Below are 14037 nucleotides of genomic sequence, written 5' to 3' on the forward strand. Positions count from 1 at the left end.
CCACAGGCGTTGGGCTTCAGCTGGGGCAGCAGGGTCTATTCCAGCAGCGCCTTGTTCCACCAGAGTCTTGACTAGGCGGACAGCGGGCGCCTGGTTTTGAGCTTCCTGCCACTCCTGGCTGGGCAGTGGATCCAGGTTCACCCGTTGTTGGTGGACATGTACCTTCTCAGTTGGTGGCTGGTGAAATGCAGGCAACTCGATCTCTTTGAGGTCGTCATCCTCGCACCTTTCTTCTGACAAGTGGGGCATCCGAGAGAGTGCATCAGCATTAACGTTGGCACGACCGGCCCTGTATTTAATTGTGAAGTCGTAGTTGGCTAGCCTGGCCACCCACCGCTGTTCCAACGCAGCCAACTTGGCCGTGTCCAGATGGGTCAGCGGATTGTTATCCGTGAAAGCGGTGAATTTTGCTGCGGCCAAGTAATGGCGGAACCGCTCAGTGATAGCCCACACCAGCGCCAGGAGCTCCAGCTTGAAAGAGCTGTAATTTTCGGGGTTCCTTTCAGTTGGTCGGAGCTTTCGGCTAGCATAGGCAATCACTTTTTCCTTCCCATCCTGGACCTGGGACAAGAATGCCCCCAAGCCCACATTGCTGGAGGATACGCTAGGATCTCCTCCCCGGTCAAGGCCGCTTTCAGCTGATGGAAGGATTCCTCATGCCTCTCTTCCCACACCAGTGGGGCTCCGAGGGGTCTACAACCTTTGGTCTGTCCCACGAGGAGGTCTTGCATGGGGGCAGCCATCTTCGTGTATCCCTTGATACGACGGTAGTACCCTACCAGACCCAGAAACTGCCTTACTTCCCTCACTGTGGTTGGCCTCGGCCAGTCTTGGATGGCAGTGACCTTCTCGGGGTCGGGGGCGACACCTTCTGCTCCCACCACATGCCCCAGGTAGTGCACTCTGGGTTTCAGCAGATGACACTTGGAGGGCTTCAACTTTATCCCGTACTTGGCAAGGGACGCGAACACCTCGGCTAGGTGTTCCAGATGGGCTTCATATGTCTGTGAATACACAATTACGTCATCCAGATACAACAAGACGGTCTCAAAATTCAGGTGCCCCAAACAGCACTCCATCAGCCGTTGGAAGGTACCCGGGGCATTGCACAGCCCGAACGGCATACTGTTGAATTCACAGAGTCCCATAGGGGTGGTAAAGGCAGTTTTCTCTCGGTCTTCGGGCACCACGGCCACCTGCCAGTACCCACTGGTGAGATCAAGGGTGGAGAAGTAGTTGGCGGTTCTCAGCGCGGACAAGGACTCCTCGATACGGGGCAGAGGGTAGGCATCCTTATGTGTTATCTGGTTAATCTTCCGGTAATCCACGCAAATCCGCATGGTGCCGTCTTTCTTCTTAACCAGCTCCAACGGGGCGGCCCAGGGACTACAGCTGTCCCTGATAACCCCTGCCTCCTTCATATTCCTCAACATGTCCTTGGCGCACTGGTAGTGTGCAGGGGGAATGGGCCTGTACCTCTCTTTGATAGGGGGATGTTCACCGATAGGGATATGATGTTGGACCCCTTTAATCTGCCCAAAGTCTAGGGGATGTTTGCTAAAAACTTGCTCGTATTCCCGTACCACCCTGTATACCCCTTCTTTGTGATGTGTAGGGGTATCGTCAGTGCCCACGTGTAGCTGTTGGTGCCACTCCTCTGACTCCCCTTGGGGAGGGCGAGTGCTGGCAGTAGGTAGTGAAACTGGAAGAGCTGCTTCATGGATGGTGTGGGGATCTAGGGTGAGCAACTTGGCAAGTGTAGCATACCGGGGAAGCCTGACTTCTTCCTCCCCACAGTTCAGCACCCTCACGGGCACTCTCCCCTTCTTTACATCTACCACCCCTCGGGCAGCCATTACCGTGGGCCAGTGTTCGGAGGGCATGGGCTCTATCATGGCAGGGTAGTCACGCCCCTGAGGCCCTACTGCTGCCCTACACCAAATCATCATCTCACTCCTAGGGGGCACAGTCAACGGGGCAACATCCATCACTCTCACTCCACCAATCTCCCCTCCCGTCGAGTTTACATGCTGGCGGTACATCAAGGCTCGAATCTCAGGCTGCACAGCTCTTTGTCGGCTCCCCGCCGCCATGGCGGCCAGCTGCTGCAGTAGGGCCAACACATCACTCATACAGTGCTCCATCACATTGGTTCCCAGCACTATCTTCGGGTTATGATCACTGGGTTCATTCATGATCACAATCATACCCTGGTGTTGCAGTTCAGCTCGCCCCACCGTCATGGCCACTTGTTTATACCCCACTTGGGTCAGTGGGAGTCCATCAGCAGCAATCAGTGTTATACTAGTATCTGGGGGGGCAAGCTCGTCTGTCCCCCAATACCGTTGGTACAATGTGTATGGTATGGTGGTTACCTGTGATCCAGTGTCCAAGAGAGCCATCACCGGTATGCCGTCCACAGCCATGGAGATGATGGGCCGGGCCCCGATATACCGATCCCGCCAGTCTGGGGGGCCACGGGGTTCTACTCCTGAGGATTGGACCGTGGCCCCAGGGGTTGCTCGTTTAATGGGCACTGTCGGAAGTAATGGCCAGGCTTGCTGCACCTGTAGCAGGTTGGAGGTCTGTTCCGCGAGTTGTTAGCACTTCTCCGCTGCATCCAGGGAACATCCTCAGGGCTGTCGGCGAGCTGTAGCTTGGTTGGAGGCTGAGATCTGGTCAGAGGTTGGAGTGCGGCGAGAATCTTGGCGAGGTCTCCATCCATGCGGCGGACCTGGGCAGCCAGTTCTTCCATCGTGCTGCTTGGAGCTGTAGGTACTGGAGAGGCTGGTAGGGCAGGGGCCACCACGACGGGGGCCGTCTCAACTGGCCACGGGGCTGGTTCCAAGACTTCCGAAGCTGGGGGTTGCAGAGCTTTAATGGCCCGTTCCTTTAACACAGCAAAGTACACATCAGGGTGTTCTAGAGCCCACAGCCGGAGTTGTTTGCGATCCTCAGAGGACCTCATCCCCTGCACAAATTGCTCTACTAACATTCTGTTGCTGTCCGCCTCATTGATGGTGTCCACCCGCTTCAGTGTGCGGAGGGCGGTTTGCTGACGTAAAGCGTAGTCCCGAATGCTGTCCACAGACCGTTGCCGACATTGGTAAAACTGCATCCTCAGCTCAGCTTCGGTGCGGGTCTCAAAGGCAGTCTGTAGTTTCTCAAAGATGGTGGCTACAGAGAACGGTCCCCCTCGGCCCAGGTCTCTGCCTCCTGCTCAGCCGCGCCGGTTAGCTGGCCCAGCACTACCGCTGCACGTTGCTTATCAGTCAGGGGGTACAATTCCAGGAGCGGGTTAAGCTTTTTCCGGAAGACCTGTAACGCATCAGGTTTCCCGTCGTACTGCGGTAGCCAGGTAGCTCTGGGCACATAGGGCAAGGAAAACGGCATCACCTGAGCGAGAGCTGGGACCGCAGCATCCCCCGCCAGCGCGGCTCCGTCGGGCGCAGACTTCTTGCTTCCGTCCCCCTTAGCCTTTTTCCGGCTCCTCCTCTATCGGGGCGGGATTTTGGCCTTCGCACCTCCACTACTCGAGGGGACGCTTGAGCGGGAACTTTTCGCGCCAAAGATGGTGGCTTCTGAAATTTTTCGGCCGGACACCTCCGGCGGTAACAAGGCGCACCTCCACCAGATGGCAGAGTGGTAAGATCCTGTTCGTGACGCTAAGTTGTCGCGGGCGGAGGAGGGGACGCTGCGCTCTCCCTCTGCTCGGGTCCGGCTGCCGCTGCTGCTGCGGCCTCTGCTGCTCGGTGGCTCGAGCGATGTGCCGGATCCCGGGGACTCGAGCCGCGCTCCTTGCCCGTGAGTGAAAAGGGGGATTGGTTTTGGGGATTTTTTGTCCGTGACGCCACCCACGGTTGTGGTGATTGTGTGGACACCACCGCTGCTCTGTATGGGGATCCCGGGAGCGGTGACAGGGAGCAGCTTTGTTGTTATTTCTCCCCTCCGTGGGCAGGGGATTGATTGTCCCGGGGCCCAGTGATGGGGTAGGGATGGATGGCAGGCCGGGTGCGGGGCCTGGTGAGGTGCAGGGTCGCGGGGGCAGCGCTGTGCCGTACGGCACGGTGGTACTCACTCAGCCTGAGACGTTGACACAGTTATCGGTAAAACACACGGCTGGAAAGACGGTTCCCACGGACGGCTGCTGTTGCTTTTCCCCGGTAGTTAACGGTGACTGTCTCTTTTCCTGCACCTATGTTCAATGTTGGTAGCGATGGATTCCCACCGGTAACCCGCTCCCCGACTTGAATATGGGCCGGAGGAGCCCCTCTTTGCCCGCAGGCGCTGGCCCTGAGAAACTGGTGCCTTGGCGGTGGCGGTGTCTCTCTCATATGGTTGGACTGTTGCCTTCAATCGGGACTTAGTTGTTTGGAGACCCGGAGGTCCCCTTCACTGACGGATTTGGCAAATTCACGGCGACTCCAAGCCTTGCCGGGATCCGAAAGGCCCCTGCCAATGGTGCTGGCTTCTCCTTGTGTACCGGTCCGGTAACGCCGGGCCACCACCCGTCCACGGTCCTCACGGCAACTCCGATCAGCCTCCACTGCAGACGGTCACCGCTGTCTGCTAACCTTGCCGTCTCGGTCCGGGGCACACACCCGGACTGACTTCAGGCTTTCAAACTGTCACTTTTCCTCTTTCACTACTTTCCTTCCTTCTACTTCAAACTCCAAACCTAATCTCTCTCCTTCCACTTCCCTAACTTCACTCTAACTGCCTGTGTTTTCCCTCCTCTAGGACTGTGAATTCCTTGGTGGGTGGAGACCAACCGCCTGGCTCCACCCCCTGGTGTGGACATCAGCCCCTGGGGAAGGCAACAAGGATTTCAGGTCTAGCTTAGGTGTACCTAACCGGGGTGTAGGGTGTGGTGATGTCATTACCTGTGACCCCTGGCTTGCCCAGGGTGTCACATTAGCATATCTGGTTGTACAGGGCAAAAAAGAAGCTAATCAGCATCCCTTGTGATCTAGTATAAAGAAGGTGCCTCTTATGCACACTAAAGCCCACTTTACACGTTGCAATTAGTTGTACAATCGCATTTGCGATGTGACACGCCCAGGTTGCATACGGGATCTATGAGATTTCACGTTGGTCGTTCATTTGCTGTCACACGAGCGTTAGTAGTCTATGTTAAATTGGTCAATTTTGTGTGCGATCCTTTAGATCATGTGTTCTGTGACGTATGCATTGAGCACCTTTTTTTTTTTTTATTTATTGACTTGCCAAGCGTGTGTAATGTGTAGGGATGCGTTTTTACTATGTCATCTGCCATTCAGCTCTGCTACATGGCCGCTGACAGCAGACACAGACAGCCATGTAGCAGAGCTGAATGGCAGATGACAGCAGACACAGACAGAGCCGCACTGTCAGAATGAACTCGGGTGAACTTCACCCAACTTCATTGTCATGCTGCGGCTCTGTCTGTGTCGCGCCCTGATTAGCGGTCACCAGTGAAGACTCACCGGTGACCGCTAATCTCCTGAGTGACTGAAGTGACCAGCCCTCTCTCATACTCACCAATCCCCGATCCCCGGCGCTGCACGGCTTTCTCACTGCTCCGGCGGCTTTTACTGTTTTGAAAAAGCCGGCCGCCCATTAAACAATTTCGTATTCCCTGCTTTCCCCGCCCACCAGCGCCTATGATTGGTTACAGTGAGACACGCCCCCACTCTGAGTGACAGGTGTCACACTGCACCCAATCACAGCAGCCGGTGGGCGTGTCTATACTGTGTAGTGAAATAAATAATTAAATAATTAAAAAAAACGGCGTGCGGTTCCCCCCATTTTTAAAACCAGCCAGATAAAGCCATACGGCTGAAGGCTGGTATTCTCAGGATGGGGAGCTCCACGTTATGGGGAGCCCCCCACCCTAACAATATCAGCCAACAGCCGCCCAGAATTGCCGCATACATTATATGCGACAGTTCTGGGACTGTACCCGGCTCTTCCCGATTTGCCCTGGTGCGTTGGCAAATCGGGGTAATAAGGAGTTATTGGCAGCCCATAGCTGCCAATAAGTCCTAGATTAATCATGTCAGGCGTCTATGAGACACCCTCCATGATTAATCTGTAAGTTACAGTAAATAAACACACACACACCAGAAAAAATCCTTTATTAGAAATAAAAACACACACATATACCCTGGTTCACCACTTTAATCAGCCCCAAAAAGCCCTCCATGTCCGGCGTAATCCAGGATGATGCAGCGTCGCTTTCACCGCAGCTGCATGGAGGTGACCGGAGCCGCAGCAGACACAGCCGCTCCGGTCACCTCCACACAGCAAATGAAGACAGCCGCGCAATCAGCTGCTGTCACTGAGGTTACCCGCGGCCACCGCTGCATCCACCGGTGGCCGCGGGTAACCTCAGTGACAGCAGCTGATCGCGCGGCTGTCTTCATTTGCTGTGTGGAGGTGACCGGAGCGGCTGTGTCTGCTGCGGCTCCGGTCACCTCCATGCAGCTGCGGTGGAAGCGACGCTGCATCATCCTGGATTACGCCGGACATGGAGGGCTTTTTGGGGCTGATTAAAGTGGTGAACCAGGGTATATGTGTGTGTTTTTATTTCTAATAAAGGATTTTTTCTGGTGTGTGTGTGTTTATTTACTGTAACTTACAGATTAATCATGGAGGGTGTCTCATAGACGCCTGACATGATTAATCTAGGACTTATTGGCAGCTATGGGCTGCCAATAACTCCTTATTACCCCGATTTGCCAACGCACCAGGGCAAATCGGGAAGAGCCGGGTACAGTCCCAGAACTGTCGCATATAATGTATGCGGCAATTCTGGGCGGCTGTTGGCTGATATTGTTAGGGTGGGGGGCTCCCCATAACGTGGAGCTCCCCATCCTGAGAATACCAGCCTTCAGCCGTATGGCTTTATCTGGCTGGTTTTAAAAATGGGGGGAACCGCACGCCGTTTTTTTTAATTATTTAATTATTTATTTCACTACACAGTATAGACACGCCCACCGGCTGCTGTGATTGGGTGCAGTGTGACACCTGTCACTCAGAGTGGGGGTGTGTCTCACTGTAACCAATCATAGGCGCTGGTGGGCGGGGAAAGCAGGGAATACGAAATTGTTTAATGGGCGGCCGGCTTTTTCAAAACAGTAAAAGCCGCCGGAGCAGTGTGAATGCCGTGCAGCGCCGGGGATCGGGGATTGGTGAGTATATGAGAGAGGGGGATAGACTGACATGGACAGAGAGTGAGGGACAGAGATAGTGACGGACTGACAGAGATTAGTGCATGACAGACATTGTGAGGCGCTTCAGAACGCAGCTTTTCAGCTGCGCTCTGAAGCAGACCTTTTTTAAGCTGCGGTGCAGAGCGCACACCTGCGCACATAGCATCAGACAACAAAATCGTATGAGGGATGTCACACGTTACAATTGACTAGGTTCGTGCAACAAAACGCTCAATTCTAGAGAATGATACGATGTGTTTGCGATCAACGGTTTTGCGTTCAATCCTGATCGCATGTAGCTGTCACACGCAGATACCTCACAAACGATGCCGGATGTGCGTCACTTACAACTTGACCCCAACGACGGATTGTGAGATATATTGAAGCGTGTGTAGCGGGCTTTAGACCATGGTTACGTATGCAGTATGGTATAAATGCTATAAAAGTGCACTCTCCCCATCAAGGGAAAAAAATCTTTCTGATGCTGCCTATTGGGAACATGAGGAAATAGCTCTATTTTTCAAAAATGACATGAGTCATTTTATGCAGTAAGAATCTCAGAATGCTTTTGCGTCTCCAAGCGGTTTTGAAAGTGTTTTCTATGATAGACTATACTTTGCCAGTGGTAAATTTTGGTTCATTAATTTTGTTATCATGTATAGAAAAAAAACTGCAAATTAATAGAAAGATGAAAAAAATTTGTATTCTACTAAATTTTTATATTTTTTCCTTAATAGAGATTTAGATAACAATTACCGTATATGTCGGCGTATAAGACGACTGGGCGTATAAGACGACCCCCAACTTCTGCCCTAAAAATATAGAATTTGGGATATACTCACTGTATAAGACTACCCCGCTCCCAAATGAAAAAAAGTCTGCTTTGATTGCAACATGTTAATTTTAATTCCGCGAGAGCCGTACAATATGTTTTTAAAGGGCCATTGACAGATCAATCGCTCCAATGTTCACTTAGTACAGCAAGGAATGCTCCTCCCTGCTGTATAAAGCCACAACTGGACTGAAACAATGGTACTACACTCTGCTACAGACAGACACACACAACTCTGCTACAAACAGACAAACACACACAACTCTGCTACAAACAGACAAACACACACAACTCTGCTACAAACAGTCAAACACACACAACTCTGCTACATACAGACAAACACACACAACTCTGCTACATACAGACAAACACACACAACTCTGCTACATACAGACAAACACACACAACACTGCTACATACAGACAAACACATACAACTCTGCTACATACAGACAAACACATACAACTCTGCTACATACAGACAAACACATACAACTCTGCTACATACAGACAAACACATACAACTCTGCTACATACAGACAAACACACACAACTCTGCTACATACAGACAAACACAACTCTGCTACATACAGACAAACACACACAACTCTGCTACATACAGACAAACACATACAACTCTGCTACATACAGACAAACACATACAACTCTGCTACATACAGACAAACACATACAACTCTGCTACATACAGACAAATACACACAACTCTGCTGCTCTGTGGGGCCTGCACCCGCGGCTCGGCGGGTACAGCACCCGTGGCATCGGCGGGGGGGGGATTGGCAGGGCATACATCTGGGGGGTTAGAAGCAGCTCACCGGGGCCCATAATGGGGAGGCGGGGAGGGCATTTACCCGATTAGGTCACGGTGGAGAGGGGGCCCACACAGCGCCGGACAGAAGCTCGCCTCCTTCATCTGTGGGACTGAGAAGGCGGTAGCTCCACCCACAGATGAAATTCAAAACAGGATGTCTGCGCGCCTTAAAGTGACGGCGCCGCAGATTGCTGCCGAGGACTGCGGTCCCCGGAACTCGGCCGGGGGCAGCAGAACTATAAAGGCGAGTGGGCCCCGGCCAAGGGACAGGAGAACTGACGAGGCCGAGTGGGCCCCCCCGGCTCTCCAGGGCCCCGGCATTTGCCCATAGACAGGTAGGAGCCCTGTCTGCGAGCCAGATACGGCCATCAAAAGAGCCATATCTGGCTCGCGAGCCATAGGTTCCCGACCCCTGCTGTATGATATATACCGTATTTTTCGCTTTATAAGACGCACCTGATTATAAGACGCACCCCCAAATTTGGTGAAGGAAAAGAGAATTTTTTTTTTTTAATGTTAAATGGGGTCCATCTTATAATGCCAGTGTCCCTCTAACAAATCATATAGGGTATATGTCCCTCATAGCCCCCCATCCTAAAATTAGCCCCCTTAATCTGGATATGGCCCCCTTATATTGAATATAGCCCCCTTGTGATGGCACACGTTCCCCTGTGCTGCCTATGGTCCCCTATGGATTGCACACGTTCCCGTGTTAGATAACGCCCCCATGCTGCTGCCCATGGCCCCTATAGATCGCACAAGTCCCCCTGTGTTAGATATCGCCCCCATAGTGCTGCCCATGGCCCCTATAGATCGCACAAGTCCCCGTGTGTTAGATATCGCCCCCATAGTGCTGCCCATGGCTCCTATATAGATCGCACAAGTCCCCCTGTGTTATATATCGCCCCCATAGTGCTGCCCATGGTCCCTATAGATCGCACAAGTCCCCCTGTGTTAGATATCTCCCCCATAGTGCTGCCCATGGTCCCTATAGATCGCACAAGTCCCCCTGTGTTAGATATCGCCCCCATAGTGCTGCCCATGGCCCCTATATAGATCGCACAAGTCCCCCTGTGTCAGATATCGCCCCCATAGTGCTGCCCATGGCCCCTATAGATCGCACAAGTCCCCCTGTGTCAGATATGGCCCCTAGGCTGCTGCCCAAAGTAAAATAAAACCCTCTTTCCTTATCTCCTCCAGCGCTGAGCTCCCTCCTGTCTGGCTCCGTGCTTCTGTTCTTCCACTTCCTGGTTCTCAGTGCGGTCATGTGATCGGCACAGCAGGCTGAGCTCTCTGCCTGCCTGATCACAGTGGAAGCAGGGACACGGGGAGAAACGCTGCAGGGGTAAGTAAAGCTTTTTTATTTTAGAATGAGCAGCAGCCTGGGGGCCAAATCTAACACAGGGGTGGGCATGTGCGATCACACTGGGATGCAGGCTCATATAATATGCACCGCTGCCCCAGCCCCTCACTGCGTGCGATTTCAGCACCATTGGAGATGGACAGCGGCTGTGCATATTATATGAGCGGGAGCAGGAGATCAAAGGCTGCAGCCCGCAGCGTTCCCCTGTGCTCCAGAGCTGCTGCCCCCACCTCCCCTGGACGCTGCAGTGTACATATATATATACACACACCCCCCCCCGTATATCCGGCGTATAAGACGACCCCCCACTGTAGCCATTATTTTAAGGGGGTAAAAAGTCGTCTTATACGCCAGTATATACGGTAACTTTTACAATAAGTATACTTTATCTTGGCATTTTTTTTAAACATATTTTAGGATATTAAAAAGCTTGAAAGTTTAAAAGCAATTTTTACGTAGTAAAAACTGAAATGACAAGAAAGGAGAAGTCGCAAATGGTGTCTTATCTGGTGGTACTAGAAAAAAATAAACTAGGTACACTAACCTGGTGTGGTTGTGTTATAGACACTACCACTATAACCACGTGATAAAGATGGCTGCTGCAGAACCCAGGAAAATAGTGTTGAAAGAGGTGGAAGAGAAGGGTTAATCCACGCTGCCAAAGCAAGATCTCTGAAATTGATGAGGATTAAAAGATCTGATTTTATTGCTCTATGTGTGGCGCCCCTGTGGTTAGGCGCTACAGAGGAATACAGCACCTTAACATCAAGGTGCAGTGCCCTTTGGTCACAGGTGAAAGAGAGAGGAAATGCAGAGTCTTATATTAGATTGAGTAACATTGACTCAGCAGCCCCTACCTTTATATTCCTGGGACTGTTTATATAGTAGGTCCATAGGGGGTGGAGCATATCTGAGCATGAGACGCGACATGATTGACAGGATGACTGAGTGACAGTTAGTCAGTTAGCAGTTAGTCAGAAAGGAGTGACAAGAAGAGACGAGAGTAAATTGATGACTGAAAGAAAGGCTAGAAATAACATAGGCCCGACGTCCTGAGCGAGGGTACCCCAAAAGAAAATAAAGACACAGGAGAAGGGGTAACCCAGACGGAAAGGGGACGCTTTAGGTCTGGCAAGAGGCGGCTGAAGAGTTCAGGTCGACACCGGTATAACGGAGCCGAGGAGGTTTGTCAGGTTTATCCCCAAACCATTGACCGTTAACCTGGGATCCTAAATAAGAGGAGTCCCGGCACCCATCAAGAGTCTGACTACTAACCCCAAGCCAAGTTCACGACGCTGTTGCGGGATAGATAAAGAAATCGTGCAGCATCAGACTCCTGGGAAAACCAGTGACTAGACTAACGAGTGGGTTAAAGAGGAAGTCACAGAGCCCTCAGAGCAGGGACCGAGAAACAGACAAGGAAAGGTTACCTCAGAGAGAGACTCTCATTAAATCTCCTCAGAAACTTGTGACCATTGGCCTTCTGGTAACCGAACTGTTTCTGCTGTGAACTGTGCAAAACAAACCAGATGTTAGTAAAAAGGACTTGTTTGAACTGATTTGAATTCGGTGTGTCGTCTCTCCGCAATTCGAAAGGACCCTGCGACATCCGAGAAGAAGGCAGCCATCACCGCTCGGTCGCTTCCCTCCTGGTCAGCGACCCTCCGCCCTGAAGTAAAATAGCTCCACCTGTGGGGAGCTGAGAGATCTTAAGCTGCCGTCACCATCGCCTCAGAGGTCGGCCGCGGGTAGCGCTGGTACTGTATATCCCGCTTACCAGGCACCACAGGTGGCGTCACATATATCCCCAAAATCATCCCTGTACCCCATTCCACAGCCGCAGAGTGAGTGCCCATGGAACGAAGCCGGGACCAACCACCTGTGATAACTCCATCGAGAGTAAAGTATCCGTAGTCCCGGCGCCAGAGTACCTTCTGTAGTTCTGGTATGGCAGTGTCCAACCTTAATTTTTTAGCTATAGCTTAGCCTTGATCAGGGACTTTCACAGATAGGATATGAATGAATTTTCTCTTCCGTCCTACAGTGTCACACTCTTACCCGTTTGACTTGTGTGGTCATCTATCCACTTCTTTACCATATTTTGTCATCTTCATATTTATGATGGATACCATATATGTACAATTGGTTCCAGGGACCCATATGGATATGATGTGAATGAAATATTCCTTCCATCCTACAGTGATACATCTTTGCCTGGTTGAATTCTATGTTCCTTGTGGTTATATACCCACTTTTTCCAACCTTTTGTAGTTTACATTTACGATTGATTGTACATATATGTGTAGATGATCAGACTATGTGTCAGTCTATAATATTCCTTGAACACTGTCTATATATTTTGGTCAGAGATTGATGGTTCGTGCCCTTACTTGTTTCGTGCCGCCCCGCACCTACCCCTGTGTTAATAAAGATTATAACTTTGCAATTTGGATACTTGGTCGTGTGTTTCTCTTTACTTCATAATTATTACGACTTATCCTCAGTCCCCATCCAGTTCCCTATACATAATATGGCTCTCACCGCTTATATATGTATCTGGTAAATCATGGTGTGGCTGTGGCTTTATGTGCCGATTCCACAGCCGCAGAGTGAGCACCCAGGGCACGAAGCCAGGACCGACCACCTGTGATAACCCCATCAAGAGTAAAGTATCCGTAGTCCCAGCGCCAGAGTACCCCCCTACCGTAAACCCTGATGGTCGACTCAATTGGCGTCACGAACAGGATCGTACTTAAAAACCAACAATGTGTGCCTAAAAAGACTTTATTGGCTATGTAAAGTGCGCACAGAACCGCCATAGTCATTGTAATTAAATGGCGTTGCTCATTGGTTTGAAATAGGCGTGAGCTACCACAGAAATTGAAGCTGCGCCACACAACAGGTGAAAAGGAGAGCGAGGATAAGTCCTGCTCAGCGCTCTGCTCAGACTACCCGAAGTGCAGTGGCTGGTTCCAAAAAGACCCCAGAACTGACAAAAGGCGGGTGTGTCTATGCAAAAGCCTAGTGCGTGCTTAACTTTGACTGTGTCTAAAGGCTTTGCAACTAGCCGCAATTAACTAAGGGGGCGCCGCCATGAGTGAGAACAATGATTCCTGGGTCCCTACAGAAGCAGGAGCCGCGCCAGTACCTCAATAATGTTAATAACCTTGCCATATGTGCCCGGAGCAAAATAGTTGCCAATCTATGAAGGGAAACCAGTCACTCTGGCAGCTTTTAAGAGGAAAATATGTGCGGTGCTGGATAAGTATGCTATGACCGGAAAACAGCGAGCCGCTATGGTGCTGGGACAATTAATTGGTGCAGCAGAGCTGGAGGTGGAGTCATGGAAAGATACTGACAGAGACTCCGTAGAAAATGTATTTGTCAAGTTAAAAGCTGCTTTTGGGAAACGCACCCGGGCTGAGTTGAGGATGATATTCTACCAATGTGAACAAGGGCCAAAGGAAACCATCAGAGATTATGCCTTACGTTTACAGGTAGCACTCCGGTCCTTAAAGCAAGTGGATCCAACAAGTGTGGATGACGAGGATAGAATGCTTGCTGAACAGTTCATAGCTGGCTTGAGGTCAGAAGTCAGTCATCAGCAGGTGCATATGTGGGTCTTAGATCACCCTGATGTTGACTTTGAAGCTATAAAAGATAGAGCAATAACAGTATTGCAGTACAAGTTGCCGGCATAGTCAGTGGACCCATCCTGGCAGGTTGATACTTCTCCCGCCGGCATAACAAATGCTTCCAAAGATTTGGTAAAGGTTGTAAAGCCAGCTGAGACATCAAACAGAGAGGATGATTTGCGCAAC

This window comes from Anomaloglossus baeobatrachus, chromosome 5, assembly GCF_048569485.1.
Source record: "Anomaloglossus baeobatrachus isolate aAnoBae1 chromosome 5, aAnoBae1.hap1, whole genome shotgun sequence".
Lineage (NCBI taxonomy): Eukaryota > Metazoa > Chordata > Amphibia > Anura > Aromobatidae > Anomaloglossus > Anomaloglossus baeobatrachus.